This window comes from Triturus cristatus, chromosome 3_1 (genome assembly GCF_964204655.1).
Source record: "Triturus cristatus chromosome 3_1, aTriCri1.1, whole genome shotgun sequence".
Classification (NCBI taxonomy): domain Eukaryota; kingdom Metazoa; phylum Chordata; class Amphibia; order Caudata; family Salamandridae; genus Triturus; species Triturus cristatus.
The window spans coordinates 504,642,378-504,669,379 of NC_140583.1; the positions used below are offsets into that span (position 1 = coordinate 504,642,378).

Sequence of the window (27,002 nt, forward strand, 5' to 3'; positions counted from 1 at the left end):
TGAGTGTGGGCGAGAGAGGGCGTTAAACTCCGAATGTCTTTTTCGAAATTAACTTTGGCATGCTTATTTTTTTTAAGGTGTAAATGCAATGACTTTAGGTCTTACCTTCAGAAATATTTTTGTGGGAAGTATTTATTTCAGTGCTTTGCGTCAGGGGACATTACTACAGATTTATATCTTTTACACTGACAACACTTTGGATGCTTTTAATTTGCTGACCTTTCATCACCCTAAACCCCATTCATCCCAGACTGTTAAAAATCCCTCATCAGGCCTAAACCACAATAATTCCTGAACCGTAAAAACCCTTCAACACACCTAAACTACACATCCTTGAAGCCTAAAACTCCTTTCTACTCCTTAACTCACCCATCCCTAAACCCTAAAACTTGTTCTGCCCATAAACTCCACCCATCCCGACCCCTAAACGCCTCACCAACCTTCAACTCCACCAATTCCTGAAACCTTAAAAGCATTTACCTCCCCTAAACTCTACCCATCCCTGAGCACTAAAAGCCTTTACCTCCCCTAAACTCTACCCATCCATGAACCCTAAAAGTCCACTACCACTAAACTCATCACTGAACCATACACAAAAAAAACCAAACACATTCACCACCTCTATAGAAACCCCTGAATATCAAAAAACCCTCAACCTTAAACCCACCGATCCCATAACAGCTAAAAACCTTTCACCACCCAACAGCTCCCCTAAACTCTACCCATCCCTGAACCCTAAAAACCCTTTCTACATCCAAACTCAACCCATCTCTAAACCCTTAAAACCTCATGCCTCCTTACACTATCCATTTCTGAATCATAAAACTCCTTCACCACCACTAAACTATCCTTCAATGAACCTTAAAAACCCTTTCCATTCCTAAACTCCATCCATCCGTGTCTCATAAAACCCCTCAACATCCCAATTTTCCACATTCCCGGACCCATAAAAAAAAAAAGAAACCCTCGCCACCCCTAATCTACACCCATCCCTGGGCCCTTAAACCTTTCTACACTTCGACTCCACATCTCCCTGACCTCTAAAAATGCCTCATCACCCCTTACCACCCAATCCTGAACCCAAAAACCCATTACTACCCCTAAACACCACCCAATTTTAATGTAATTTTGGATTTTCCCTTAAAATCATCTTTTCTTGATAAGGTTTCCTTTAATTTTTGATTGGCAGTCTCATAAAAAAATGTTTTTCCTTAAAATTGGTTTTCCATGATTTGGTTTCCTTCAATTTGGTATCTAAAATTACTTGTGTCCTTTAATTCACATACATCACCTCCTCCCATATCTCCCCTCTCTCACCCCCATATGAATTTGTATTGGGGCCAAAATAAATGGGTGACAATCCTGTACAAGGTTTAGTCCTGCCCCAAATGTCCTGCCAAAGGCACGTCGTGAGCAATACCCAGTAGGAACGTCCTAAGGTGCCGTGGTACCACCAGCACATGGGCTGAACTAGGCCCAGTGATCTTAGGCTCGTTGTTTAGGAGACCATTCTCCCAGTAGATCCAGTGTGATCCAGACTGATCACCACCTGCCTGATTTGCAGACTGCTGCCTCAAGCCCTTTAGAGAAGGGCATTCTTTCTGCTACCTGCAGAACTCTTCCCTGGTGGGACCTTCTTGCTTCTAATCAATCAGCTCTTATTAGTTTCCCAGTTAAGCCACTTGTTCCCCTGTAGGTTCAGAGGCATCCCCTCGAGGTCAGCTTAATCCCAGACAGTGGGAACTTAAGGGGCAGGCACTTGGACCACTGTTTCAGGCTCCAGGCCCTTCTGATCACCCTTGCTGGCTGCCATGGACCGAGTGTCCCACATGCCAACTCTGGCATCTCCAAGTGAGACCTGAGCTCCACATCTTTCCACAAGGTCGTTACCTAGTAGACAATCTACAGGCATGGTAGGGCTCAACATGGCCCTCAAGGGATCCGCAACCCTCCACAACCCCACCCAACTCCCCCACCAACTTAAAGGGAGCCTGCGCCACCTTACACTGGCACCCTGAATGGTCTAGAGCAATTGGTGGAATGCACCAGGGAGTACTTTCTCTGCAGAGACCAGGTGACAGGACTGAGGTCACACTGGTTCCAGTATCCTAGATACTCTACCCTTTTCCCCATTGTTGGTCACCCAGGTATTGCACTTTAGTGTTCGCAGGCACCTGGCTTCTTGGGACCATCTCACTGTCCCCTAGTGAGACAAGGGCCATTTATGCGGGATCCCCACCCTCCTCTGGGTACCCCTCTTCCCAAGGCACTACACTAGCCTTCATGTTGGACTGCCCAACGGTGGGTGGCTGTGCTTCCTTGGGGCATTTGGGATCTCCCTTCAGGTGACCCACCAGGTCACATGTATAGCACTTACGGGGTACCGTCTAAGAAGGCTTTCATGAAGAGACCCATTCCTACTGGTTCTAAACTGAATCCGGTACTTCTCAGATGCAAGACCATACCTAGACAGTAGGGCCTCCATATTAGTTCAAGTGAGGTTGAACCCCCTACCCAAAGCCAAAAGGTGTCCCTCCCTGCTGAGAAATGAAGCCACAACCCAACTCCAATACTTTTCAGGGAACGCTTCCATGTGGATGGGAGCCGCATAGCCCAACAGTGGGGGGAGAGCTCTGCAGGGGCAGAGAACAGATCAATAAGGAATGCCAGGACTAACCCCTCTTCCTGTACCCCCCAGCCAGATGCCAGCTCCAGGAATGAAATTTGCATGTGGGCAGGAAAGGAAGTGTTAAGGGAAATGAGCCACACCAGTGGGTTGGTTTAGTCAGCTCTTACTCCAAAGGAGTGAAAAGCTCCATCTTGAATTTTAAAGAGTAGTGCTTAATGAAAAGCTCCATCTTGAATTTTAAAGAGCAGTGCTTAATGAAAAGCTCCATCTTGAATTTTAAAGAGCAGTGCTTAATGGTACAAGAACATGCCACACTTTGGAGGAAGCGGTCATGTTTTTGGGTGGTGCCCTGCACCTCATTGGACATGGTCACCCCAGATCATTTAATAAATATACGAAAGCCACAGAACTCAGATTTGCTGCCTGAAACTACAATGAGAAGGACTGTCCCGCTGGAACTCTGGTCTGCACCCTAAAGGATTGCAAACTGAAGTATTGCTCCTGTTGCACACTTGGAACTACAGCCCTGAGATATTTGCCTTCATTCAAAAAGGATTAATGAGTGGACACCCAGAAAGTAACAGGTAACAGAGCTTCCCTGCACCATCTCCCTCCAGAAGGCACCAACCTAGAGTGTGTCCAGTGAACTTAAGGATTTGACCAGGTGCATTGTGGAAACTGTAGTCCCAAACTTCAAAGGACCATTTCAGAGCTTTTAGGTCCTTGGAATTTATGTTTAACACTTTAACCCCTCAGGAATAACTTCAGGAAAAAGTTCCAGAAGTTTGGAACAACTTCTGGAAAAAGCTCCACAAGTGGACTGACCGAGTCAAGCTGGCTACCTTCAATTGCAACCAGTCCAGGATTTCAGGTTCATCCTGCTGAAAGCTCCGGAGCTCAAGACTTCCAGGAGTTGACTGCTTAACCAAGCTGACGAACTCGCTGCGAATCTAGCCTCACAAAGTGCCCTGCTCGCCACCGAGAAAATAATCCTCCTCAAAAGGGACTATGCAAGAATGCTGGATCTACCCAAGTGGGTCTGAACTGTGACCAGGCCACTGACTGCACAAAAAGGAAACGCTGGACACTTGGACCCTGGAACAATCGGCCAAGCATCCAATAACAAGAAAGGGCACCGGATCTGGTGAGCCAGCCCAAAGAACTCCAGAGATGCAGGAGAAATCTAACCCCGAGTGGGAGGATCTGACCTTTGAGGTAGAGATTTCACCCTTGCAACATCTGTCCAACTTGTCAGAGTTGCAAGGAGCTGGTGGACACTCCAGAAAAGAGTTTTGTCAGGGACAGAGAGTGTACCATTCTTGAAGGGCCCAAGATAGACTGCTTCCAGGCAAGAGAAGGGTGAAATCAGTGGCTTCCACAAAGTCTACTGGGAGGATGAGTTCCCTACAAGGAGGCTAGAGACCTCATAGAAGGGCCCCCTAGGAAGTGCAGAGATTTCCCCACCGCCCGACTTTAAGCCACGACATCTCCTTGGCAGGTCATTTGGGGCACAATAAGACATGGAAAAGGTTGACCCTTTCTGTTGGCAAAATAGGACTGTCAAAGTGAAGGAGTCTTGCAGCTCCTGTACAATTGGTCAGGCCAGTTGCAAAACAGCTGGCAAGCCAAAGTCTCCCTTGATACCTCCGACAGTGGTTGGGACTCCATCGGAGTGGGGGTGGACATTTTAGTCCCCTAGACTCACCCACAGCATCAGAGAACAGATATCTTGCTGGTAGTCAACCATGTCACAAGGTATCCTGAGGCTATACCCCTCAGAAAAATCACTGTGCCTCTAGTGGCTAGGGCCCTACTTGGTGTGTTCAAAAGAGTGGGTTTCCCAAAAGAGGTTGTTGGAGAAAGGGGCACGAGTTTCAGGTCTGGTTATCTGAAGGCCCCGTTTATAGGCAGGTCGCTCCCCACGCCGGACAGCACCACGTGTGTCCCTTAGCCCGCCGCCAGAAGTTCAAGGCCCACCTCCACCCACAGACTACCACCTGCGCCTCATCCCTGGTGGCCAGTGGTAGGAAGTAAGCTCTCTGCGCTCAATATGCCCCCTGTCTGCCCTGCTGTAATTGTTCTTCTGTGCCTGTTGGTTTTAGTTGCATTTCACCCTTTATTTTTCCTTTTTTTGCACTGTTTTGTACCCTTCGCCCGCTCTTCCCTCCAGTTTCCCGCTGCTGCGTCCCCTGCGGCCCTGCCCACCTATTCGTCGCCCCAATCCCGCCTCCTCCTCCCACCTCCCCTTATATGGCAGCCGCTGCCTGGCCGCGACGCTGGCGCACCCAAGGCAAGCCCGTCTGCGCCCGTCCGCACTGGACCGTGCCCAGCGCCAGACCCCCAAGTTCCCTGTGGACGCCACGGTGTCCGACGCCGCCAGCACCTTCCACGCACTTAACGCCGGACGACTGCACACCAGCTTCCTGGCCACCCCGAAGCACACCAAAGGACCCTTCTCCTGCCAGAGCTGCAGCTTCACCAGCCTCCGAGCCGCCAAACCGTCCACCGTGACAGGACGCAACCACCTCAGATGCATACTACTGAACACCCTCTCCGCACGCAAACATGCCGTTGAACTCTGGGACCTGCTAGACTCATCCTCCCCAGATGTCGCCTTCCTGACGGAGACCTGGATGAACGCCTCCTCGGCACCAGACCTCACCATTGCCATCCCAGACGGCTACAAGATCTCCCGCAGGGACCGCACCAATGGAATAGGAGGGGGAATCGCCATCATCCACAAGAACGCCCTCAGGGTCTCGACCAGCACCGATGACATCCTCAGCACTGCCGAACACCCGCACTTCCAGATCCACACCGACTCCAACACCACCCTAAGAGGAACCTTCGTCTACAGACCCCCCCCCCCCCCCCAGACCTCGGCCCCAGTTCAGAGACTTCATCGTCTACTTCGTCAGCATGCCCGCCCTTGGCTCCACAGACTATATCCTCCTCGGAGACCTGAACTTCCACCTCGAGGACGACAACACCAACTCCACCACCCTGATTGACAACCTCAGACTCAGACAGCTCGTCGCAACACCCACCCACTCGGCCGACCACACGCTTGATCCCATCTTCTCCGCAAGCCCCCACATCTCCTTCAGCCACACCACTGAACTCCACTGGACCGACCATCGCTGCATCCACTCCACCTTCCAGAAACCCACCACCGCAATCAGATCCCCTACTGCAGCAGGAACAAAATCACCAAAGACCAGCTAAACACCACCCTCGCCCAAAGACCACCTGCCGACCCAGACACTGCTGCCCGCAACCTCTGGAGTTGGATCGACAACTGCGCCGACACTCGCCCCGATCAAGAAACCCTCCAACAGACGCACTAACAAGAAAGCCAGCTGGTTGACCGTGGACCTTCAGGCCTCCAAGCAAACCTGCCGCACACTGGAGAAGAAATGGCACCGCGAACCGACACCAGACCGCTACGTAGCCCACAAGAACGCCATCCGTAGACACCATCACCTCATCAGATCCACCAAAGGGCTTCCTTCAAGGACCGACTCAACGCGCCCAACAGCAAAGAGCTCTTCAACATAGTGAAGGAACTCTCCAACCCCAGCTCCAACACCAACATCCCACCATCGCAAGACCTGTGCGACTCCCTTGCCACCTTCTTCCATCGCAAGATCGCAGACATCCATGACAGCTTCAACGACCTGACCGCCCCAACTACCACCGACACCGCAGACCCAGCGGCCACCACCCACATCAATCCCCTGTTCACCTGGACCAACATAAACGACACCATCAAAATCATGAACACAATCCACTCCGGCTCTCCGTCAGACCCATGCCCACACCACATCTACAACAAAGCTAGCGCCACCATCACACCCCATCTCCGCAAGGCCATCAACATCTCCTTCGAGGCCGCGACCTTCCCGGAGAGCTGGAAGCACGCCGACATAAAACACCTTACTCAAAAAACCCAAGGGAGATCCTAGGGACCTCAAGGACTTCCGGCCCATCTCCCTGCTCCAGTTCCCCGCGAAGGTCATCGAGAAGACCATCAGACAGCTGACCTGCTACCTCGAGAAGATCCTGGACCCGTCCCAGTCCGGGTTTCGCAGCAACCATAGCACCAAGACTGCCCTCATCGCCGCCACCGATGACATCAAGGCCCTGCTGGACAACAGCGAAACTGCGGCCCTCATCCTCCTGGACCTATCTGGCGCCTTCGACACAGTCTGCCACCGCACCCTACGCACACGCCTCCACAACGCAGGGATCCGAGACAAGGCTCTGGATTGGACCACCTCCTTCCTCTCTGGCAGAACCCAGAGCGTACGCCTCCCCCCCTTCCCGCTCCGAAGCCTCCAAGATAATCTGCAGCATACCCCAAGGATCATTCTTCAGCCCGACATTCAGCGTCTACATGGCACTGCTCACCTACGTCGCCAGACTGCCCGACCACATCATCTCCTACACCAATGACACCCAGCTGATCCTCTCCCTCACCACAAAAACCAACCTCCACGAAGGAATGAAAGCAGTCCCCGAGTGGATGAAGAACAGCCGCCTGAAGCTGAACTCAGACATGACAAGAGGTCCTCATCCTCGGTTCCACCTCCTCAGCCTGGGACGGCTCCTTGTGGCCATACCCCCTGGGAACAGCACCTACACCCACCGACCACGCACGCAACCTGGGATTTATCCTCGGCTCAACGCTCTCCATGACCAAGCAAGTCAACGCCTTCTCTTCGTCCTGCATCAACGCCGTCCGCATGCTCCGCAAGATCTACAGGTGGATCCCCACGTAAACAAGAGGAACGGTCACCCAGGCCCTCGTCAGCAGCAGGCTGGACTACGGAAACGACCTCTACGCAGGAGACTCAGCCAAACTACGGAAACTACAACACATACAGAACGCCTCTGCACACCTGATCCTCTACATCCCTCACCACGGCCACATCATACCACACCTGAGCGACCTGCACTGGTTTCCTTTTCAACAAGAGGATCACCTTCAAGCTCCTCACCCACGCACATAATGTGCTCCACAACACTAGACCAGCATACCAAAGACGACTCACCTTCTACACCGTGAACCGACAGCTCCGCTCCGCAGACCTCGCACTCGCCACCGTCCCCCGCATCCGAAGAACGACCACCGGTGACAGATCATTCTCCCACCTCGCCGCCAAGACCTGGCACACCCTCCCCATCCTCCTACGGCAGACCCAGGACCTACTAGCCTTCAGGACCTCTAGACCAGGCTATTTGAACAGTGGCAGCACCCCTCCCCTCCCCCCCCCAGCGCCTTGAGACCCTCACAGGTGAGTAGTGCGCTCTACAAATGTATTGATTGATTGAAGGCGATGTGAGAAGAATGTAGAGATACCTACAAGTTCACCATCCCATATATTCCCCAGACTAATGGTCTGGTGGAAAGGTTAATTAAGACCCTGAAGGGTATGATCAATGGTTTGTCTGACAAACTCGGGAGATTGGATGTTCTCCTCCCATGCCTACAGGGAGGTCCCACAAAAAGGGGTTGGCTTCAGCCCATCTGAATTGTTGTTTGGGAACCCTGTAAGAAGGCAATTGTGCCTTTTGAGAGAGTCTTGGGAAACGCCTTTCAAAGAAGCCAAGGACAATGTATTGGACTATGCGCTAGGCCTGAGATCTCACATAGTACAGAACATGCCTGGTTCACCTTAAAGACCATCAAAAAGATTTTACCCTTCATCCCAACACACTTACAAAAACTCTTGTTACCTCTAGAGTCATGTCTAAACTAGACTATTGTAATGGTCTACTTCTCACCGCGCACTAATGTTTTGAACAAACTACACGCCTTACAGAATGCAGCTGCTAGAATTCTCTTCAAAATCCCCCAAATACCATTCTGCTGTCAATGCCCTAAGAAAACCGCACCAGCTTCAGATAAGAATCAAATTCAAGGCACTTTGCTTTGCCTACAAGCATTGCATGGCTTCTGCCCCCTTTCCTCCAAAATAGTTTGTTGACACAAACCAACTAGGAACCTTCAGTCCACCTCTGCCAAACTTGTAGTGCCTCCCAGGTTTAAGCGGGCTAGCTGAGGTGGCAAAAGCTTTGTACTTGGAGCCACAAAGGCCTGGACCTCACTCCTGCTGCATATCAAGGTGGGCACTAACCTAGTAGCCTTCAGGAAGTCTTTAAAAACCTGGTTATTTAATCTAGCTTAGGCACGTCATCCCTGCACAGTTAACAGGCCTCAAAATATCAACTCGCCCACTAGCAACCGAGAGTTAGATTTTATCAGGTCGAGCTATTTTTAGAACTTACTTGCCTTTAAATCTGGTTTTTAACTGGACACATTTGTCTTTACTAACTGTTGCTCATCTGTTCCTGGAAATGGTATTTACTCCTCTTGCTCTTATTACACTTAAAGCTTTTTGTCAAGTGAGCTATGACAATTGTAAAACAAAAGGCTATAAAATGTCAGGTTTTTTCCTCCAACAACATTTAAGCAGCTTGTAAATTAATAGTACAAGTATTTAAGAATATATAAGAACGTTTGTTTTGCAATTCAGAAGTATGATGCAAACAAAGATTTAAAGCGTAGCAAAACAAAACACTTTACTTGGTGATGTGCAAATGCCATTTGCAGAAACCATTTCCAAACACTGTCCGCATCCACAGGTCAGTGACAAATTCGGTGGCCATGTCAATGTAAAATCTGCTGATTGCAAATGACCGCGTGCTACTAATCTATGCTTTAGTTACGTATTTATTAAACGTGATCGTTTTTAAACATTTAAGAAACATTCCTGCCCCGGCCCTGATGACAATACGGTTAATGAACTAAGAGGCGAGTCAGTGGTCACATGTATCCTATATGTGGCTTGTTGTTTTAAGACTAATTTTTTGCTCCATATATCATATAAATCTAGAATTTTCTGCACAGCAGGCATGCTGAAGTCGCGTATTTGAAGGTGCTTTCATTAGATAAAGAATAAAATTGCATCTCAGTGAATTAACATTTGTCCAGAATCACATCAATTGAAACCAGTTGATGGATCAAGAGCATTATAATTCGGTCAAGTCACTAGACCTGCAGGTCTAGTAACATTTCTAGGATTTGGAGGCCTGGTTAGTCATCTAAGCTATCGCCAAGACGCCTCCGGCATTCACGCGCTCTATAAAGCCAAGTAACATAACATGTACAAGGTAAGCAGAAAACTGGAAGCATCTTCATTCCGGAGGTGCAGCGGGTCTTCTATCAGTGGCTACTCCTTGACTGGATCTATTCACCATCAAACGCGCAGTACAGAGAAGTTCTCTAAGACCTTCATTAGACGCATTCCGCATGGAATACAAGGAAGTATTTGTGTATGCATTCCAACTGCTACCTTTCTTGCCTTAATGTCTGGAGAAAATCAGGGAAGACCAGGGATTAGTAATTATCATCATCCCAGAGTGGGCCAGGAGTCAGAATGTGGTGCCCAGAGTTCGTGAGCATGCGTGGAGATTGTGCGGCCACATCTGAATGTGTTTGGCTTACTGACCGAGGTAGTTGTCATTCTTCCATGCCCTTCCAAGAAGTCCATCTACTCTGGGACAAGTTGTTGCCTGGTGTGGTGCCAGAAATAAACAACCCCAAATTTCTGTTTTTTATTTTAGTAAGCCCAGCAACCCCTTGTGGTGGGAACATTGAAAAGTTATCAGGCCTTTCCGTCTTTACCAGACCAAAATGTCTAAGTCACTTGTCCGTAGTTTCATAAAGGTTTTTACTTACAGGTTTCGAACCCTCCACCACTTATCCCCAAGCCATTTAATTTGCCTCCATGAGACGAACAAATGTTACTTACTTGTAAACCGTGGTTCTCCATTTTTGTTATCTTTCATAGATTCACATGCTTGAATATTTCCCGAAGTGGGAGTCCCACGGTACATAATATATATATATATATATATATATATGTATATATATTTCACTTAAAAAACCATAGGTTTCACACAAGTTATAGTTAGCTGTACATTTCACTCGTAAAAAACCAATGAAATTCCACGTTATAGTTAGATCAGGTAACTATAACTTGCGCGACCGCAATGCACAATGTGTCATTTGAGAGGTCATCATTGATGTGATGAGTGATGTCACTGACCATGTCATGAGTGATGTAATATGGGACGTCATCAGCAGTGGATTGCGGTCGCGCAAGTTATAGTTACCTGATCTAACTATAACGTGGAATTTCATTGGTTTTTTACGAGTGAAAGGTACAGCTAACTATAACGTGTGTGAAACCTATGTTTTTTTCAGTGAATTTGTACGTTTTTTAAAATGCTAAGTTATCTATTTATTGTTAATTTTTGCATGCACGGTGCGCCACTCGGTGTGCTTCGCGCACCGAGTGCCCACCTTGCGCATTTCGTACCGTGCACGCCACTTTTTACAAAATATCAATTGTTTTTTTCTCCCTTGGGGATCCTTAAATTTATATATTAAATGGGATTGTTAATTTTGTTATTTTTTTCATTTTTTTTTACCGTACGTGTACGGTAAGCTTACCGTAAGCGCACTCCGCGATTTTTTTTAAAAATTATTACATTTATTTTTCATACTTTTTGGTCCTTTGTGAACCCCCTGACGAACGCTAGGGGGTCTGCAACTCTTCGTTGCCCCCTTTTCATGTTATCAACCTTATTCAGTGCGAGACACAGAAAATGGCGGCCGATACTTCCTGGTTTCGACCGATTCGAATGCTTACTTTGATCTAACAACCAATCAGAATCGCGCTCGCGCACGTCACCGTACGGTAAGCTTACCGTAAGCGCGCTTACAGATATATATATATTGATTTAAATGCTATTTTCTCTGAAACTACTGAACAGATTTACACCAGACCTACAAAAGGCACTTCCTTGACCTGCGGACTACCTCTCAGCCAAATTTCAAGTAATTCTGTTCAGCCGTTCGGGCTGTAGCTGTGTGTAAAGGTCCTATGGAAAAATGCATGGGGAAAACGCGTTTTGGGACCCCCTTTTTTCTCAGCCCCCGCTTGACGAATCACCCCGAGACTTTCAGGGTAGGAGCGGAGCATAGCGCCCCATTAGTTTTGAAAATTTCGCGAGGATTTGTCGACAGGCGCCAAAGTTATTCCAAATAGAATGTTGCGGATTTCCTATGGAAACAGGGTCCTAACTATAACTATCTACTGGCGACCGCCAGTAGATTATATATATATATATATATATATATACACACACACACACATACATATATACACATATATATATACACACACATATATATATATATATATATATATATATACACACATACACACACAAACACACACACGATATATACACACACACACACAATATATTTTAAAATAACATACAAAGTCAAAAGTACCATAGGATAACATTGACACATAGGAATGCATTGAAAAAGAAATCACTTTACTGACATATCCATGTCGTTTTTATAGTCCAAACTCCAGCCAATCAGGCGCAAACCCCCTCTAGAACCTTCTCCTCAGAAGCTCAGGCCCTCAGATTTTCGTAGCACAAGAGTGACAAAAGAGTCTATGAGGAGAAGAGAGCCTCTGAGGGGAGGAAGGGTGGGTCGCATGTGAATCTATGAAAGACATCAATACTGGAGAACAGTTTACAGGCAAGTAACATTTGTTCTTCTCCAGTATTGGGGTGTCTTTGATAGATTCACGTGCTAGAATAGAATAGTGAGGAGTACTCTGCAGCCTGAAGAGGCAGTATCAAAGTTGCATGAAATACAATGACATAGCATCACAATCACAAAACTGATAACAACCCAAGGAGGAGGGAAGTAACAGAGTCTCACCTTATTTGAAAAGATTACGAAGAACTGCTTGGCCCACTGCTGTATCGGCTTCATTGTTCGCCTCCAGGCAGTAGTGCCTCGTGAAAGTGTGCCTGCTGGACCACGTAGCTGCCCGGCAGATTTGATGAATTGGCACACCAACGAATAGGGCAGTAGAGGAGGACATCGTCCTTGTAGAATGCGCCCTCACTCCGGAAGGAAGAGGCCTGCCAGCCTTCTGATGGCAGAATGATATCGCTGAAGAAATCCAACGTGCACTTGTTGGCTTGGTAACAGAATGTTCCTTACAGGTTCGTCCATAGGCAAGTAACAATTGGTCAGATTGGCGAAAGGGTGCCGTTCTGCTAATATAAAATTTGAGGCATCTCTTTAAGTCCAAAGAATGCAGACTCTGTTCTGCTGGAGATTGCGGATGAGGAAAAAAGATTTTTAAAATCACAGGCTCATTAAGATGAAAGTCGGACGGCACCTTCGGCATGAAAGCTGGGTTAGTTCGAAGGATAACAGTCCGATTTAAATTGGAGGAAAGGAGGCTGGATTTTGAAGGCGTGAATGTCACTCACTCGACGTGAGGAAGTCAGAGCAAGCAGGAGGGCAACCTTCCAGGTCAAGAATTTAAAATCTGCTGAGTGGATTGGCTCAAAGGGCCCCTTCATAAGTTACGCCAATACGATGTTAAGACGCCATGTGGGCGGGGGACGCCGAATGGGTGGAAACATCCGGAACAATCTCTTAAAGAACTGTTGAATTACTCTAGACAAATAGAGAGGGGAAGAGCCGTCCTGGCGAAAACGAGAAATTGCTGCCAAAAAGACTAGAGTGGAATGAGAAAGTCCTGACTGTGCCAACTGCAAAAAGAAAGGCAGAAGCTGTGCACTGGGCTGATAGCAGACGAACACCAATGGCAGAAGCGATTCCACTTTAGTTTGTAGGTCTTTACCGTGGAAGGCGCCCGCGCCCTGGCAAGAACCTCTGCAGGCAGGCAAAATATTTAAGTGAGCAAATTCAAGGTGCTCAGGTTCCAGGCCGACAATTTGAGCAAACTGGGGTTCGGATGGCAGATCCGTCCGTTGTTCATCGTGAGAAGGTCCGGCCGGGGGCGAAGAAGGATGGGCTCGCATTGTGAGAGGAGCAGTAACTCCGAGAACCATGCCTGCCGAAGCCACCGGGGAGCAATCAATCAGGAGAATGTGGCATGGTTGTCTCCGCATTTTCCACAACACTCGAGGTACTAGCGGAATTGGCGGAAGAGCATAGGCAAATATTTTGCACCAGTCCATCGAAAGGGCATTCCCGCACGACCCGCTGTGGGGAAGCCAACTTGCGCAAGACTGGCATTTGCTGTTCTGTGGAGATGCAAAGAGATCCAAGCCCGGGTGACCCCAGAGGCGGAAGACGAAGTCCAGAGTCTGCTGATGCAACTCCCACTCGTGGGTCGATTACGCAGACCTGCTGAGAGAATCCGCCAGAATGTTGGAAATGCCTGGTAGGTGGACTGCTGTTAGCGTGATCTGATGGACTATGGCCCAATCCCAGATCTTCTGAGCTAGCTGGGAAAGCAGCGGAGATTTGGTACCGCCCTGCTTGTTAAGATAGTGCATGCTCGTGGTGTTGTCCGTTTGAATGAGCACTGATTCACCTTGAAGTCGAAACGATTTGAGTGCAAGGAAGATCGCCATCAGTTCTAGCCTGTTGGTGTGCCAAGAACGTTGGGACAGATTCCACTTGCCTTTGATGGACAATCCTTGAAGGTGACCGCCCCACCCTTCCAGGGAGGCAACTGTGGTAAGGACGAGCTCTGGAACCCTTGCCAAGAAGGAAGTGCTGGCACATAGAGAAAAAGGGTGCGGACACCGGCGCTACGGGCTCTCGGCCTTTCTGACAGCCCCTTCTGACAGCCCCTTCTCCCCCCCCATTCCCCCCCCCCCTCCGGCCTCATGCTTACCTGTACTGCTCGATTTTCCCGGCCTTCCGGTGTTGCAGAGCAATCCATATGACTTCAGTCTCTTTCCATCCGAGTCTAAGGACTGGAGTAGTGAATAGGGCCTATCTATTAGACACTTGTGACACAATCCCGTGCTCCTACCCATAGATCAGGGTTTGTATACATATCCTAGGGGATAGATTCGGTAGCCTTGAGGATAACCTGCCCTATAGTGAGGGTATTTCATAGAGCTGTGTTGAATTCAGGCCTGGTAGGCCTCAAACGGGAGAGTTATTAGACACTTCCTGTGTTCTTCCCCATAGATCAGGGTTTGTATACATATCCTAGGGGATAGATTCGTTAGCCTTGAGAATAACTTGCCCTATAGTGAGGGTATTTCATAGAGCTGTGTTGAATTCAGGCCTGGTAGGCCTTAAACGGGAGAGATATTATTCCTCCACCGATGTTAGTCCTGTTTATTGAATGTATAATAGACTGAAGTCAAGGGTGGAATGTACTGCCCGATTTTCCCGGCCTTCCCGTGTTAAGGGAGGCCTAATGTGACTTCAGTCTCTTTCCATTCAAGTCTAAGGGTTAGAGTAGTGTATAGAGCCTATTTGTTAGGCACTTCAACATGATCCTGTGTTCTTCCCCATAGATCAGGGTTTGCATATATATCCTAGGGGATAGATTCGTTAGCATTAGGGGTAATATGTTCTGTAGTAAGGGTATCTAATGGAGCTGTGCTGCATTCAGGCCTGGTAGGCCTTAAACGGGAGAGACTCCATCTTTCCTCCTGCTCTGGCAGCTTAGGAAGTTTCTAGGTCATAGGCAGTGTTTTAGTTAGGAAGTGTTATTCGCTTGGAGAGAACCGGTTCAGGCCGGCCCTTATCGAAGGATTGTATTCTCCTTCATGCCGAAGACACTACAACAGGCCGGCCGGCTGGGAACGTGTCCTTGGCACGGGGAGGTACAGGAATTTGGTGGGCGGCAGGTTTCGAGCTGGAAATTTCCATGAGAGAATGCACATCTATATTAGTGAAAGTCTGAGGCAGACACTGGCACTTGCTTCTAGACCATAGGCGGCATCTGGCCGTTAGCAGTAAAGCTATTACTTATTCCAGGGAAGACAGATGACGAACCTGAATCTAAAGAGGAGAGAGCAGCTGATGAGGAGGAGGTTCCAGTGACTAGGAGGAAAAGAGAAGGGAGTAGATCTGTGACTACAGAGGTGTGACTTCCAGGCGAAGCCGAGGCGCAAATGGGAAGGGAACCTAGATGACCTTTGAGTACAGGCTGAATATAATCAGGTGACAACCCTTTACTATTAGAGTATACAACTTAACCTTTCACTTTCCTTGCAGGTTGTCTATATATATAATGTATTCTGCGAATGTGCATGTGGCATTTAAATAAAGTATTTAGCTTGTTGTACGTTAGCATGTGTTGTGTACTTTTGTATAGGAGGATAGCCTATTCCTTAGTCAGAGTTGCCTTAAATGAACAGAGGTTAATCCTGGTCAGGTAAGTGGTAACTGGATGAGGGGGGAAAACAAGCCCCTCGAACTAGAGAACAGGTTGTGCTCAACTAATAGTCTTTGTGTGATCTGATATATGGTAACCCCGATTCCCCTGTCGGGTACTATGGTAATAGGATGAGCTCGTGCTAAGGCTGCCGTGTAGGTAGGAGATTCTGGGTCTGACTGAGGCCGCGAGATCGTGTGTGTGTCGCTGCCGAATGGGTAGGAGATTCTGGGTCTGACTGAGGCCGCGAGATCGTGTGTGTGTCGCTGCCGAATGGGTAGGAGATTCTGGACCTGACGAAGGTCGCGAGACTTTGTGTGTTGCTACCGGATGGGTAGGAGATTCTGGGTCTGACTGAGGCCGCGAGATCGTGTGTGTGTCGCTGCCGAATGGGTAGGAGATTCTGGACCTGACGAAGGTCGCGAGACTTTGTGTGTTGCTACCGGATGGGTAGGAGATTCTGGGTCTGACTGAGGCCGCGAGATCGTGTGTGTCGCTGCCGAATGGGTAGGAGATTCTGGACCTGACGAAGGTCGCGAGACTTTGTGTGTTGCTACCGGATGGGTAGGAGATTCTGGGTCTGACTGAGGCCGCGAGATCGTGTGTATCGCTGCCGAATGGGTAGGAGATTCTGGACCTGACTGAGGTCGCGAGATCGTGTGTGTGTGTCGCTGCCGAATGGGTAGGAGATTCTGGGTCTGTCTAAGGCCGCGAGACTGTGGTTGCTGAGATTGCGAGGCTGTGAGGTATATAATAGGAATTCCCTGTCCTTAGGTGGTACGTATATATGTGGTTATTTGGGTGTAAAAAGGCCCTAGGGAGGGGGTAACGTTCTGGTTTGGGTCAGAAGGGCTCTGTGGAGCAGGTTCTATCAGGAGGAAAAACCAAAGCAGAACATTACCGCGTATATCGCGTGGTCCCGCTGTGCCCCAATCGACAGTTGATGCCCCCGCCCACTCTAACGCAGAATGATCTCCTCTTCACTCCTCCCCCCTTACCCTTGACCCCGCCTGAGTTTACGACCCTAATCTTGATCCCCCCTATCGCAGCACATACACAGGGAGCAGTTTGGTTATGCTCCCTGACCGAATCCCTACCCAACCACGGATAACAAATGATGGAGGCGTTGTCCGGCGCCCCCGAAGCGCTACCCTACCTAGCGTGCCCTGAATACTGCTGATGAGGAAGCGATGGCGCACACTCCGCGCAGGGGATGGATACGCCCGGAAAGCACGGAACGATTTCACCCGGAGCGCACAGAGTTGCATACCAGGCGTACCCAGACGCTTAGCGGCTTGAGGGGCACAATGCTGGAGGGACGGATGCGCGCCACGTAACACGCACATAGACTTGAACTGCGAAGCCGCACACTGGGCTCGTCAGATATATACGCTGCCATATATGTCACTGTGAGCTATACCGAAACCTCTTTGTCGCGCTCCAGCCTACACTATGAGCATGACACTGGTGCTAAGCTGCCCGGAGGCCTTGGCATTTGGGGGTAAACACGGTGTCCTGTACGACTCCCGCTAAGGGCCTGGGTGGCAACCGAAATAGCCGCAATGTGGGCTGGAACACAGCGCCATCCTCTATTGCTGGTAATGCGCTTTAGACACACAACAAAACACAGAAAAGCACCATAGGCCTACCTTTCCACAATGTACGCACCGAATTCCTATACTAATGTTCACCTGCACATCGCCGCCGGACCTCCGGGTTGCCGGCTGAATGGCTGGGTCTTACCATCTGGAAACGTGTTTTTTTTGTCTCACTGATCCGACACCTTGGATGGTGAATGTACATTGTAAAATGATGCAACTGCGATTAATAAAGGTTTTCAAAAAAAAAAAAAAAAAAAAAAAAAAAAAAATCAAAGAAGGAAGTGCCGGCTGCAATGTTGCGAGGTTGCGTCCACCAGCGCAGAGCTTGTTCCATGCGAGCGGTGACGAAGATCCGGTAGCTGAATGAACCAGACACCCGACGCCATATGCTTGTCCAGTTCTTCCTGAATTGGACGACCCTTCAGTCTGCAATGTGGGATCAAAGAAATGCAGGAGGACGCCATCCCCAGAAAGGACTTCAAGATGCGGACTGAAACGGACTTTATCTGATGTGAGCTGCGAGCTGCAGGATCTGCTTCGGATTGTCGTCGGAAACAAAAGCCATGGCCATGGAGGTATTGAGAGTAGCGCCTAGGAAAGTTCTGTGAAGAGCTGGCGTGAACTGAGATTTTTGTGTGTTGACGGACAGTCCCAGAGACTGGAACAGAGTCCGACAAAACTGTGTGTCTAAGGATGCCTGATGGGAAGACTGAGACTTGATTAGACAATCGTCCAAATACGGGAAGATTTGAATGCCTTGCAATTGTAGATGGGCCACCACCGGGGCGGGGACCTTCGTAAAGACCCGGGGGCGAAGCGGAGCCCAAAGGGCAGGACTCTGAATTGAAAGTCTCTCTGGCCTACACGGAAGCGCAGGTATTTTCTGTGGCGTGGTAGAATCGGCACATGGAAATAGGCATCCTGAAGATCGATTGTCGACATGAAATCGTCTTGAGAGAGGAGCCGAAGAATTTCCCTCAGTGTAAGCATGCGGAAAGTCTGATCCTTTAGAAACTTGTTCAGAGCCCTCAGGTCGAGGATAGGGCACCACTCTCCAGACTTCTTTAGCACGAGGAAAAAACGGGAATAGAAACCCAGCCCCCTCCGAGTCTTTGGAACCACTTCGATGGCCCCTTTTTTGAGCATTAGTTTGAGGGGGGGGCGGGGGGGGGAGTTCCGAAGGAATTTGACGAATTCCAGAGCATGGCCTTTTGAAACAAATGTCCAATACCCAACGGTCTGAAGTTATTAGCGAAAATTTGAAAAGAATTTCGAGATTCGTCCTCCAACTCTGATATGGGGGGCCTTGAGAGGAGGGGGGTGTAAGCAGAGAAAGTCATTGTTTCTTGGAAGACGTTCCCCAATAGTTAGACTTTCCCCTGTAGGACTGGTTAGTCTGTTGTCGATAAGACTGTGGAATCTGGGAGGAAAAACGCTGATTTCCTTGGATTGTATGGGCGGTATTGTGTTGATCCGCCACGAAAGGAGGAGTTGGTGCTGCGTCCGCGAGCACCCTGAAAAGGCTGTCTTTTAAACTGCAGCGTGCCAAGGGAACGAGCTGTTTCCATGTCCTTTATTGTTCGGAGCGCCTCATCCACGTGCTGGCCAAACAGCGACTCCCCATCAAAGGGCACGTCAAGGATTTTCGCCTGGACTTCCTGGCGAAAAGAAGTAGAGCGAAGCCAACCCTGCCTCCTTAGAATAGCTGCCCCAGCTAGCTGGCGCAAAAACCAGTTGAGGCAATATCCACAGAGCAAATCGATCTCCGAAGATGCTCTTTCTCCCTCCTGAAGAATCTTTAGAGCTTCCGCTCTAGAGGGCTCTGGGATGAGGTTTATGAAAGCAGCCATGTCGGACCACATTTGGCGGTCGTAGCGACCCAAGATGGCTAGGGAATTCGCTGCTCTGACAGTTGTAGAGGCCATGGTTGAATTTTTTTTCCCAATGGCATCCAAGTCCAAGCGACGCCCATCACGGTCAGGTGGAGAGGTAAGCGGAGAAGACAGATTCCTTGAGCGACGTTGTGCCGCCTGGGTTATCACAGAATCCGGCTTTGGCTGGGATACCAGGCAAGCAGGAGAAGAGTCTGGAGCCTTATATTTCTTCTCCAACCGCAGGAGAACTGCAGGAATTTAATTTGGTGTTTATCAATTTCATACCCTCGTTCCAGATGAAATCAACTATGGGCACAGCCCGAACTTGCTTCTGCGGCTGAGTTTTAAAATCATAAAAAGCAATCCTCCTCTCTCACTACCATTGGGAGATGAAAACGCTGTGCTGCCCTTTCCATCAATTGATGGAAACCTGTGATATCAACAGCAGGAGAATTCACTGGTGACCCCGGAGGTGGAGACAGCGAATTTATCTGGTAATCGTCCCAATCAGCCATAGTATCATCATCACCCAGGAGTTCACCGTCTTCTCTAACCGGAAGGACGTCAGCGTCACCCTCTGTAGGAGGTACTAGTAAAGGGACGGACGGTGTTGGTTCCGCCGCCGGCAGAGAAGCTGGAGTGTTTGGAGGAGCTTCTCGTGGAGAGCCGTGGGAAGAGGGTGGAAAACGGCGGTTGTAATCCACAAGCATAAATTGGAGATTAGAGATGAGGGATAATGGCAACTGTGCCATCGGAATCTGCGCAGGAGGTTCCTCCGCTTCCTCCTGGTAATAAAGGTCCTCCTGGTCCTCATCGTCGTAATCTTGACACTTTATGAAAAGTTCCGATGGACTGCGAGCAGCCCGGAATGTGTTATGCATTTCATCATCCGAGGCAGAATCATCCTCATTGCCAGAGGGAAACCGTTGTGGCGGTGGTCGAGTGGCTGGTGGCACTGTAATGGAATCCAAAACAGAGTGACGCTGCAGGAGTGAATCATCGACAGAAGCAGGCGTTGGCGTAGAAACAGGCACCAATGGAAGAGATGCAAAATTTGGCATGGACGAGAGACCTGCCGTCGTCGAACTAGCCAACGCCGTCGACGAAGCCACCGTCGACGAAGCCTTAGTCATAGTCGACGAGGAGGATCTCTTCTTCTTGATCGTCGTCGATGAAGATTTAGATGTCGACGGGACAGCCACAGGTTTTAGTCGTCGACGAAGATATAGGAATAGTCGACGAGACAGATTTTAAGGAGACACAAACCAACATCGACGCAAACCAACGTCGACGAAGATAGCGTTGACGAAGCCGCCGACGGCATAAGGAACCTGCTGGAAGCCGTCGTCGATGAAGTACTAGAAGCAGCAGATTTCATCGACGGAGTGACCGTCGACGGTCTGGCACGTTTATGAGAGGAAACATGCACTGGGAGAGCCACAGAGATCTTGTGGGCGTAGCAGCAGAGTGTAGTGGCACTTTAGCAACCTCCAGAAGGTGAAGCTTCCTCTTTTTAAGAAAGGGGGAGGGCAAGTCATGCACACTGCTACGCTTAGAGGAGGCTCCAGTGCATCCAGAAGCCACACTTTCAGCGTCAGAGAGAGGATTATCTGCGACTTTCAACTTCTGTAGCCACAGAAGGAGGCGGCCCTCTCTATCCTTTAGAGTCTTCTGAGAAAAAGTCCTGCAAATTTTGCAGTTTCCTACCTCATGGTCTGGATAGAGGTAGTATATACGCTTCTCGTGAGGGTCCTCTGAAAAGAGCCTCACCTTCCCACAAGAAGCGCAAGGACAGAAAAGAGACTTCTTACTTGAAGACATCAGGATAAACTGAAGATATCCAAAACCAGAGAAAAACTGAGCAGAGCTCAGGGAGACTCCCTTCACACGACGTGCGGTAGAAAATCTGAGGGCCTGAGCTTCTGAGAAGGTTCTAGAGGGTGTTTGCGCCTGATTGGCTGGAGTTTGGACTATTAAAACGACATAGATATGTCAGTAAAGTGATTTCTTTTTCAATGCATTCGTATGTGTCAATGTTATCCTATGGTACTTTTGACTTTGTATGTTATTTTAATATATATATATAATCTTATTGCTTTATGTACCGTGGGACTCCCACTTCGACGACGGGGAATATTCAAGCATGTGAATCTATAAAAGACACCCCAATACTGGAGAACTAAAACTATTCTTGTCTTGTGCATGCACTTTGGACCCTCGCACAGCTGTTTCTTGATGCTGTTAATGCTAAAAAGAGTTTTCCTTTTTCCAATTAAGACATTGCACTGTTTGAGTAAACTGCAACTGTTTATTACATCTACCCTACCTCACCCTCTTTCAAGATAAATCCATACGGAGGACCCAAGCAACCTTCCTGCCAAAGGTTATGACTTACTTCCTTCTACGTTGACCAATCAATTACTTTACTGCCCCACTTCACTCCTCGAAAAATGGAAAGACTAAATGGCCTGGACTCCAAGTGGGTGCTAAGCCTTTACATTGACCTCACAGAGCCGCCACAGGGATGATCAGCGATTTGTGGGATTTTCGGTTATAAAGAAAGACCATGCAGGAGGACCCTATCATGGTAGATAGTCCTCTGCATCAAAATCTGCTAGACTCACCAAAAAAAAGGCTCTGTAGCCTTAAACAGACATGCCTGGCTTAAGTTGACAGTGATGGGCTCTACCAAAGAGGAGGTCTATCTTTTTAGAGGCAAAGCAGACTCTGTCTTGGAAAGGTTCAAAGGATGGAGGGCAATAGCCCAATTTTTGCATTTCCAGTGAAGGATTACAGGCAGATTCGAGGTTTCCCAAACGGATTCAACCTTCGGCAACGCCAGCCCTCACAGCATGCCCAGCAGCAAAATGCACTGCTATGGCAATACAGTAGCAGGGAGTAAGGGTGGGCGCTGTTAGACCAGCAGTCCTTCTTTCCTCCTTCCCTGGCACCACCCGAAAAGCTGCTTTAGCTTACTCTTCAAGAAACATGTACGACCCGTGGGAGGAAAAAGTACCCTCCTTTCTATAGGCGTGGAAGGAGATAACTTTGGACCAATGGCTTCTACAGATAATAAAAATGTGGTTTGCCCTACCCTTGCAGGAATGCCCTCCCAGATCCCCTCCCCTCAATCCCTTTCGTCAGACTACCTTCTCCATATACTCCAGCAGGAAGTGGCCTTCGTGCCGCAAAATGGAGTGGTGAAGTTGGTCCCAGAGCAGGAAGTTGGACAGGGCTTCTTCTCTAAATATTTCCTAGTTTCCAAGGAGGATGGTGGCCCTAGTCTGATCCTAGACCTCAGGAATCATTCAAGAGGCAGTCCATGGCTTGGGTTCCTCTGAAAGTTTAAGATTCGATGAGGTCTCTTAGCTTGCAGGAAACGTACTTCCATATTCCTATTATGCAGTTACACAGGTGGTACCTACATTTCTTGTTAGGGTGCACTCACTACCATTTTTTAGTCCTCCCATTAGGATGGTCATTGGCACCTCGGGGAATACTCCTATTCCTGTACCTGGATGATTAACTGCTCAAAGCTGGTTTGCTGCAGATCGTGTTGCACCACCACCTGCAGGCCACAACGTCCCAGCTGTTTGACTTGGGTTTCTCCATCCGGGTCACCTAGAGCCCTCTCCATGCCTTCTAATCATAGGGAAGATACCAAAAGTGTTACTTTGAGCCTTCCGTCCTTCCCAGATGATCGGAGACATTTGAGATCTGAACCTTCTGATTTAAGGAGGGAACCTTGGAATCCAGCCCTGATGGTTCTCTGCGTGCCAATTCTATTGGCTTTCTGCATCATCCCGGTCATGAAAGCATGCCGGCAAGTGAGGGTCTCCAGTGGCACCTTCACAGGCCAAGGTTTCAGCAGAGGGGACTTCTTGATCGCGATCTCTTGCAACACTGTAGTGGATTTCACTTGGTGGTCAGTGGAAGAGCACCTGTCCCAAGGAACGTCCTATCCTCCACCAGCTGTGGGCAAGGTAGTGACAAGTGCATCCACCAACTGCTTGTGGCCTCAAGAGAAGCAGATAATTCACATCAACCTGCTCAAACTGAGGGCGAGTTGGCTCATGATCAAGGCCTTCCTTACCTTCCTTTGCAGTCAGTCTGTTCAGATCTTGATGGACAAAACTTATGTAGTATGAGAACAAAGGGAGATAATTGAAGTCTCACCTTCTCTGTTGGGGAGCACTGAGGCTCCGACCGTGGACTTGCCATCATGGGATTTTGCTGGTTGACAACAGTCAACCAGCTCTCCAATCACCATGACTGTCACCCTGAGTTGGTGTCCTTTTATTGGCTGCAAGTGACTTCTTCACTCAGAGCTGTGTCGAGGCCTCTTTCCCCAGTATAGCAGCCCTCAGGTTGACCTCTTTGCCACTCAATGAAAGGCTCATTGTTCTGTTTTGTGCCCTCCAGTATCCTCTGCAAAGAGCCTTGGGGACACATTTGGATTATAGTGGAACTTTCCACTTTATTACTCATTTCCTCCCATACCCTTGATTTCTCAGGTTCTGAGCAAGATTTGACAGGACAGGGCCCAAATCATTTTCATCACTCCGGACTGGCCAAGTAGAGTATGGTATGCAGACTTCCTGGACTGCTCTTAGAACCACCTTCGTCCCCCACCCCCTGCTCCATCTTCATCTCAGTGCACACCCTCTCCCAATCTGAGGCACAGGAACTGCACCAAACAGCCAGAGCCTCTGTGTTTATGCCTAGAGATTGAGCCGAGGCACCCAAATTCCTTCCAGGGCAAATGAAGACAGTTGACTTGATTCTTAACAGCTCTTCCTCTCTCTAAGAGAGTCTACTCTGACACTGGAATAGATTTATTGCCTAGTGTGAGGAAAAGGATTCAGATCCCTTTAGTACTTGCATGTCTGTGGTCCTTTGCTTTGCACCATAATTGGCCCTGCAGGGGCCTGCAGTGGCACCATCAAGGGATACATTGCAGTCCTGCAGTATGTTTTTGCCTTTCAGTCAACCATCCCTGGATAAATTCCCAACCATATGCAGTTTTGTTTCCTCTGGATTTTTTTCCACCTGCGCCATTTGTTATACATCAGTGGGAACTTACCTTGTGCTGACCTTTTGGACGAGTACCCCTTTTGAGCTCCTTCATAGTGGTCAGTTGAGATTCCTTTTTAAAACAGTTTTTCTGGTGGCCATTGCTTTGGTGAGACTCAGTGATTTACAAGCACTGAGTGTCTGCCCACTGACTTTTGGCAAGTTAGTCCACGGTATAAAGCTACTTTACTTCCTAAGGTAGTGTCCTCCTTTCATCTTAGCCATTCCATTAGCGTCTTCTTTCTATCTACCACCCCGCTAAGGAGGAGGAAAGATTGGATGGACCCCAGGAGAGCGGTTAGTTTCTAAATTAATCTCAAGAAGATGAAGTCTAACCAGCTCTTTGTGAGGTATACAGGTGGCAGGAATGGCAAAGCAGTTCACAAGAGGCTCATCTCAGTGGATAAACCGTTGCATAAAGAGGTGTAAAGTCTTTGCCATGAAGGAACCACAAGATGTAATCGTGGCCATTTCCACAAGACAATGTATTCTACCTCTGCAAAGGCCAAGGTGGTTCCAAGGGCTTGTCATAGGCCATATTTTGAAGAGTTTCAATCTGAATTGCCACAATTGAGGTTATTTAATCCGCTCTGCCTCTAAGGGCTCAGGACAAAATGAACAGGGGTGTGCCAGAGTAATTCCATTGTTGCTCTTTGGCATGGTAGTCTGTTGTATAGTTTGATGTCATATTGGAGCCTGTACCCCCTTAACCCAGGACAGCAATGGATACAATTCCAAAGTCAGTCTAGTGAGGAGTTTACAGATAGGGTTGACCAGAAAGATTGTTGCGGAATACAAGTAACTTTTTTCATGGATGCCTTGCCCCATTCCAAAGGGGGAGGGGGGGGGGATGGAAAGGAGTCTGGTATCTAATAACTACGAGAGAATGTAAGGACTGTTGAGACTGCCTTGGATGGGAACCTGGGACTTTGAGACCTGCAATATTCATCTTTTGTTTACTTGTAAGATTCATCAACACGTTTTTGTGTAAGAGCAATTTGTATTCGCAATGAAGTACAGTGGAAGTTCAGTATACAATGACTGGGAATGATGAAAATACACTAGTGTATCAGGAAATACCTTAGCAAGGTACATAGGGACATGACGGGGAGGGTGTGCTTCTTTTAGAAGAGAAGGTAAGGTGTTAGAGTAAAAGGTAACAGAAGTACTCGTGGGCAGCTTAGAGAGTGCTTCAGAGGTATTGAAAGTTTGATGATGCAGAGCGAGCCTACAATTAAATGTCACCAAAACTGACATTTTGGTAGTAGACTGGAAAGAAACATCTGGTTGATTTCTTGGTGGCCCGAAAATATGGGCTCATCTCCCACTGCTGTGAAGTAGATATATAATCAGTTTTATTATGGACCAGAATCTAAACACTAAAATCACAGATTAAAAAAAAAAACTAACTACTTGCATTGCTACAATAAAGTTCAAGCGAAAAATTCTTCCCGTCAGGAGTGCCATAAATCTATTTTCCAATAATCTGTTATGCCTGTCATACTTTGGCATTCCTCTGTACCTATTTTGGGAACTACAGATAGTTCAATATGCTGACCACAAGACTGGTCCTAGGGATTGGGAGACAACATTTAGGTTTCAAATAACTTGTTAAAAGTACACTGGTTTCCTGTACACTACCAGATTTATTTGAAAGGTCTGTGTATTGCAAATAGGGCTGTCCACTTGGATGGTCCTTCATTCTTGCACACAAAAATATTCCAGATAGATAATTAAGTGCTTTTAGACTAATTTAAGAGTTTCCAAAACACAAAAAGCTAGATTAGAACCATTTTGGTCCAGATGACTAAGATCTCCAAAGAGCTTCCACACCTAGTATGTTAGAAGAGCAGTTACTTTCAGTTCAGGACATTTGTGACGACTTGGACATTTCAAGGAACTCCCTACTAGGATTTAGATTTATGAAGCACACTATGCCCTAAGCACAAGAAACTCCCATTACAAAAAGATTAGACGATCTGAAGCGGACTTCATTAGCAAACAATTAGACCAGGCCAAGAATCGTCCCAAAAGATTATTCAAAATAATTAAATCTCAATCTAAGAGCGTCGCACACTCCCCCCAAGTCTATTCAGAAACACTCCAATTGTGAGGGATTTGCCTCCTTTATCACAACCAAAACCGATAACAAAGATCGAGCTGATCCCATACTGACCCACACACCTCATTGACCTCGCTGACTACCTCGCTTACTTATCCCGCTAAGCAGGACCTCAAAAACAATGCCTCCTGGGCCGCCTTCAATCTCTACAGCGAAGAAAATATCCTAAAAACGCTCACGACTGAATCCCTCCAAACACTTTATTGACCCTCTCCCAGCAACCCACCTAAAAGACTTCATCCCAATGTTAGTGCCTCTATGGACTAGGATCATAAGCACTTCCCTTCTCCAAGGAGCCATCCCAGATATCCTCAAAGCTGGACAGGTTTCCCCCATCCTGAAGAACCCCTCGGTGGACCCATCTGACCTGAATAACTATCGCCCTATATCCAACATCCCTACCCTGGCCAAACTATTAGAAAAATGTTTTTACAAGCA

General features: G+C 48.2%; 1 protein-coding gene across 1 annotated transcript in view; it reads right to left on the minus strand.

The window, feature by feature from the left end:
* LOC146860487 (protein regulator of cytokinesis 1-like) overlaps positions 1-27,002 on the minus strand; it is a 527,922-nt gene that overhangs the window by 366,174 nt on the left and 134,746 nt on the right. The window lies entirely within an intron of this gene.